Here is a 7,077-nt window from a genome sequence, read left to right as displayed (position 1 = left end):
CTGGTTTTCTCAAATTTTTTAATTTAAACTTCAAAATTTTCAAATACAGTGTAGTTTTAACTCTAGACTTTAATTTCTACAAAGGGTGATGGGTGAAAAAGTCAGTAGAAATGGAGATAAACTTGTTGAAACTTTGGTGGAACGTCAGCTTGGCTGATTTTTGAATTTGCCCCAATTTGGCTGAATTTTGATTCAAAAATTGAATGCCTTACACTTAAAGTCAGAGAAAGTTCAAATAACAAAATTTGCTTGTTTTAAAAAGTTCTACAACTTTTATATTGCCCAAAAGTTGAGTTTATATATAAAATTTTGTTTTCAACCCTTCCACCATTAAGTGCTTTTTAGGGTATTTTTCACTTCTTAGTGAATTTGAAAGGTCTTTAGAGTTTGGTATTTTGAACTTTGGTTTGTTTCTACCTTTTTCTTCTAGTTCTGCTTGTTTTAACCTTTGAATTTTTGTTTGAGCCTCCCCCCGCCCCACAGCAAGCCTTCTCCGCCGCCGCCTTCGCTGGAGTTCGAGCCGGAGCGCCGTGCTCGAAGCCTCACCGTCGAGCCACCTCACCGGCTCTCCTCCGCCCTCGACTCCTACAGCCCAAAGACCACCGGTGAGCTCCTCGTCGCATTCGCACCCCTAGCACACGCCCACATGGTCGGACCTCGTTGGATTTTCACCGCCGCGCCGCCGGCCGACGCCGAGGATCACATTGCAAGGCCGAAAGTAGTTCCAAGGTCTTAGGCGTAAAATGCAAGGCTATCGTTGTGAAGGTTTGAAAACTTTTGGGGCCGTTCGGTAAAAGTGAAACTTGTTTTGATAGTTTAATTTAAAAATGTTTATATGCATGTTACTATTCTGAAACTGGTTCCGTGATTTATTTTGTATAAAATCCAATAAATGCCTTATAAAACATATACTGGTCTAAAAATTGTGCATGTTTTTTTGTTAACTTCCTTTTAACATTCATGTTCTACATCTAAATGCTTAAATACTATCTTTATATTGTTATTTGCATAATAATTAGTGGAAAATAGATAAAAATGCAAAATAAATTTTGTTAGATTCTTTATGTCCAGGTCTGGCTAGTGAAAATCTTTGCTCCTGTGAAATGTATGTTTTCCATTGCTTAAGAAATTACATGTTGTTTAATCTTCTTATTATGCAATAAATAGTTTTCATGCTCATAAAACCCTGCAAAATTCATAGTAACATATGTTAGTATTGGTAACCCTTCTGTAAAATTTGTGGAACCAAACTGATGATAGAACTCTAGTTAAAAAATCATTCTTCATGTTCAACAATTTAACATTGTTTGATTTTTAATAAATTTTGTAGTTGCCAAATTCATCCCAAATTTTTACAGTAAATATCTTGTGTAGGGGGAAAGTTCCTGTAAAAATTCAATGTCCATATCTTAAAAGATGCTTCCTGAAATATTTATGCATGTTTGGAAGCTAGTTTAATTAATAATAATAATTGCTACTAAAATTTTGGACTAGCAAATGATTAATTATGCTTTTCATGAGAACATGATCACTCTTACAAAGATTGCCAAACAGTACCAACATGACACCACCTTCTGTCTTGAATACTAGGTTTCTAAGAATTTTATATGTGTACACAATCACCATCAAAATAACACCCATGTTTTCTTCCCAACTAACCTTGTTTTGTAAAGAAAAGAATTATTACAAACTTGTCTAGGTGAATGTGGCTAAAGGAAAAGAAAGGTATATAGAATTGCCTAGATGAATGTGGACGAAAATGCACCCTATGCTTTTACAATGATTAACGAACTGCAACCTACATCATGAAAGCTTATAAACGAAATCTTATGCATATGCATCTCGTGCAGAAGCAAACCTCGCTGACGGAACGTACGAGTTGGTTCCGGTAGCTGAAGAAGAACACTCTGCTACTGCATTGAACCTGATCGAGACAACTCGAGACCCAAGCCAAGCTTCGGAAGAGCCCCAGGCTAACGTAGGACAAGAAGGCAAGCCCCGGAGCATAACCTTGGTTTCTAAAGTTATACAATATCTTATTGCTTATGTTTGTGCATTAAGTTCATAGGAGTTGCTTGAAACCTTAGTTGCATGCTCCTAGTACCCATGTTTTGAATACTAGCATGATAAGTTGTTTAGTTGCTATGCTAAATAGGGACACAGTAAAAGTCAAGTGATTTCTTATCACTCGCGAGCTATAGGAGTTGCCTGTTTACTTATGTTGGAATCATAAGCTTGACGGGCAGGGCTTGGTAATATGTTTTGAATTGGTGGATGTCCAGTCTGTTCAGAGGAAAACTGTTAAGGTCGAAATATGTTAGAGTTGTGGTCAAGTGTTTGAACATATTAAACACATACCGAGTATGGGATCGGGAAGCCTAGTACTTGATTGAACCGAGGCGTGGACATACTCCCTGCTCTCTCTGGAACCGGGTTCCCCAAATGCATCATGTGGGTACAAGTGCAGCCTCGGTACGGTGTCGATCCGGGACCATTGGGGCATTGTATCCAAGAGAAGTGGGCCCTGGACACGTGCTGGGGATCGATGGAAACGGTTGATATATGTGAACGAGTCGTGGTACGCATATGTCGTGTGTTTAGTTCCACCTTTCAAGGTTAAGAAATACGATTCGAATCATCTGCTTCTCACAGTTTGGGACTACTTGACTACTTTTCTGCACTGAGTAAGAAGAGGAACAAGGATGATGATTAATATGGATCCTTGATTAATTCGCTTGTTCTAATGATTGCTTAGAATAGGTGCTTACTTAGAATGGTTAATCAACTAGAAATTGATACTAAAACTTGAAAAATAAGGATCTACTTTAGAAGCTTTTGGTAAAACAAACCCCTCAGCCAAAAAGCCTTGCATGTCTAGGAGTCGGTGGATTAGAGACCACGTAACGGATAAGTCTTGCGGAGTATTAGTATACTCAGTCTTGCTTGTGGCTATATTTTCAGGTAATGTTGATGTGGATGATATGATTGTCAGTGTGACTTGGCCGTCTCAGATCCCTCCAGGACGGACGGTTGAGTGGGACCCGTTCTCAGTGGGCAAGGATCGTGGTGAGTGATATCATGGAAGGCTTCACCATGGTATTATGTATCATCGTTAGAACTATCATTTTCTTTCTCCGCTGCTTTGAACTCTAAAGACTCTTTATGCATTTAAACACTTGGTTTGTCTTAAATTAATTTGGGACCTCTATAATATTTTATTTGGATTGTTTTAATCTCTGGGCTTGTCTTCGTGCGAGTGTTGTATGCTTGTTTCAATCGGAAATACGTGGTTGTATCAGGTGAAACCCGACAGACTACCATTTTAATTTGATTAAAGTGTCTATTCGCATTTGAGGCAATGTTGAGCACACTTTAGCCGGGTTAATTTGGATGGTTCTGCCATAGCTGGTATCAGAGTGAAAAAGCATACACCAGAGAAAGCAACGAGCCTTAAAAACTTATTTGGATAAAACTTGACTAGAAAAATTGCGTTTGAAAAATGTGTTGGTTCGTTAAGGATGAAAGTTAGTTCGTGAAGCCCTAGGGGATTATGGGTTGATCAAGTGGCTAACTAACTTATTGGTTATATTATACTGACTTTCAGCACATTACTTTTTGTCAAAACTTACTTTCTTGCGCAACAGGTAGCGCAGGGGTACGGTGATTGTTGTAATGTACCCATGGTACCATATGCAAATATGGTGGCGGTACCCAAAAATATGGTTGGTGCAGGGGTACGGCGATTGCTGTAATGTACCCACGGCATCATATGCAAATATGATGGCGGCACATAAAAAGTGAATATGCTGAATAGCGTATGAACGTTGCCCGTACAGAGGAAATCGTGCGGATGCTTTTGTGAGTGCTGGCACGAAAGGTTCAATTTGGACAAATGATCTTCTACAGGTATACTAACCGGTATTACGTTAAGTTAACGAACGGTTAGAAATTCGACTAGCTATTATAGGGAGAGCCGTAAATTGTTGCCATGCCACCAGCACTAACCGTGTAAGTCCAAGTATTTGGCAGTTCTTTGAATTTGTGAGGATGCATAGGTTGTGCATGCATCATGTTAAAAACTTACAAATTGGAAATCTGAACAACTTTTTCATGGTAACATATCAACCTAATGCCGCTCTCACAAAAACTTTTGCCGATCACCTAAGGATTTTCTAGTTGTCATGAACTGCAGCTACCTACTGTTGGAATTTTTTGAGTTCTTAAATGATATTTGTTCCATAAATATCCTATAAGAAAGATGTTCCAAATTTAGCATGGGTTATGCTGTAAAAATCTCATAAAGTTTGGCAAAGTAGATCTCAAGTTATGCTCAAATTAGTAAACCACTGTTTGCTGAAAACTCCTGAATGAACAGCCGACAGAGATTGAATTTTTCAACCACCTTAGGATCAGTTTCTGTCCAGTGTCATAAAAGAAACGTTGTAGATGAAATAGTGGAGAACCTTCTGGTAAAAGTTCAAAATATTTGGGTAAGTGGTTTGAGAGTTATGCTCAGATTTGTGAGGCACGGTTGCAGACAATTTCAGACTAGACCACAGCAGGGAAATTAGATCCTATGACCCCCTTAGATGCTGTTTTAGAAAAAGTTTTGAATAAAAAAGTTGTATCCAAATACCTGAGGAACATTCTGGTAAAGTTTGAGAAATTTTGGATGGGTACGTTTTGAGTTATGTCTATTTTTCTATCTGACAAGAAATCTGTTTTCACTCTTGGATAAGTGACATTCTAGCTCTCACACCCTCCCTCGGTTTTTGTTTCTTCTAGATGGCTGACCCTGTGTACATTGTGGTGGATTGGGATGGATGAGTTCACTCGGACTGCCTACACTGGGACTGTTTTCCTTCCATCTTGTGGGGACTCTTGAGCTCAGCAGGGTATACCACTCCTCCCCGCTACACAGGCCAGGAGCACGAGGAGCGCGGCGTACCCCGTTGCAGCGTGCACCTCACCGTTCTTCCCCACCAGGCGCACCTCGAGTGGCCAACCTTGGAGGTTGAGGCACTTGGCTACCGCCTTGACGACACTTGGGAGACATCTGCTCTTCAGAGGCTCACTACTTTTTGTAGTCAGCACCCCGAGGAGGTTGCCAAGGCTCCTGTGGGGCTGTTTCCATCACCATAGGGTGATGACGCCATGTGGATTGACCGGATGGACAACATGGATCTTTTAGGGTTCATTTGCCCCCAGGAGACTATCTTTACCTCATCACGGTGCATGAATGTACTGTACCACCTGCAGACTCTCCAATGCGAGGCAATGGCCAAGTTGACCGATCTGGCACAGGCAAATCAGATCATGTTCAATGAAATGAACAGCCAGATGGTCGACCTCTCGCTTGAGTTGGTTGATAAGGACATACAGATTGCCCAGTTGGAGACCCAGGTGGGTGCACTTCAGCACGAGTTGGATGACAGAGTGGCCGATATGGAGATCTTTGAGGATCAGATCCATGATCTCAACCTAGAGTTGGAGGATGCTAATGATCATATCAAGATGCATCATGAGCAGGAGGCAGCTATGCAGGCCCGTCCAGTGGTCATGGACGAGGATAAGGATCTCGAGGAGATGGAGGGTGTCTTCGGTATGGACGTGGAGAGCAGAGCACCACTGCTACAACCTTAGGGAGCCCACTCCCCGATGCTTAGCTTTTCCTCGGTCAATGACTTGGATGATTTTTAGATGTTACAGGATAGTTTGTGTATACTTGGTGTAGCCTAATTTTGGACCATGGATGTAATAGGCTAACTTAGAGTCGAGTATTATTTTGCATAGTGGATGCTAAGGTGCTGACATTGATTATGGGGTTTTGTTCCCAAAAACTTGACATCGATGTAACCCGGCATGTGAATGACCAACTTCTGCGGCAGAAATGTGTTTGAATTTTTAACTTGGCTTCCTTTCATCTCTGAGCTGTTTGATGAATACCAAAGTTGTTGGGAATTTCATAACCCAATTGCTCACAAAATTTCAGCATCACTGGACTTTCTAACTCAAGTTATGGGCTTATGGGCAAAACATCACAGCTCGGCTTGCTGAAAAATAGCCAGGATAGAGATGCAAACATGGAACTTTTTGGCCCAGGTAACGTTTGAATTGGACTCTGAGTTGAGTACCAAAGTAATAGTACACTAAATTTCCTACTCACTAACCAAAGATGAGAATTTATGGACTTTTGAGTCAGGAGATATGAATTTTCTTCTAAGTTACAGATTTCTGCCCGCAGTGTTTAACTGCGTGATGAACTTTAACTTTCCGCACATATTTTACCTTGGTCATATTCTTGTGAGCAAGCTACAAAATTTTGTGGCTAATGGAAAAGTTCACCCTTGTAGATGGTGCAAGTAACGCGCAGAACCCTGGTGGATTTGCGCCTAGCGGTAGCAGGCAACAAACACCATGAAGGACCAGAAAGGCAACCAGAGGGGGGTGAATGAGAGCCGATTCAAATTTTCTCAAAATATCTAGGCTAAAAACCCAAACCAATCCCCAAACCTCTCTTCTAGCAAAATCAAATCCACTTAGCTATGCACGAGCTAATGGATCTAGGAATGATGCTAGGAACCCAAAATGTGTCTAGCGGAAGCAAGAAAGCGTCCAAACAAGTATCGGAAGAAGAACTTTGAAAACCAACACCAAAGTTCGGAAAAATCCGAAAGAACCTTCGGAAAATTCTGGATTTTTGGAAATTTCAGGTAAAACCTTCGCAAAACTCCAAAATATTCTGGAATATTCTGATTTCTAGGATTTCGGAATATTTCGGAATCCTAGAAATCATTCCGGAATATTCCAGAATTCCAGAAACCAGCCATCGTGAGGAGAGAAGAAAAATTTGAAACTCGATCAAACGACCTCCAAAAATCACGAAATTTGAACCATAGACTCACAACAAATACCAAAGGTATTCGCAAAGTTTCAAGTTGAAAAGCTCACGAATTGGTCACAAGATTCCATGGATTTGGAGAGGGGCACAAGAAGGGGATTTTCGGGAAATCTCAAAATCCAAGGTGCTCGTGCATGGATTTGCTAGGGGATCATCCTAGATGTTCTTGCACATGT

Source organism: Setaria viridis, chromosome 8, assembly GCF_005286985.2.
Source record: "Setaria viridis chromosome 8, Setaria_viridis_v4.0, whole genome shotgun sequence".
Classification (NCBI taxonomy): Eukaryota; Viridiplantae; Streptophyta; class Magnoliopsida; order Poales; family Poaceae; genus Setaria; species Setaria viridis.
This window is presented reverse-complemented; position numbering follows the sequence as displayed.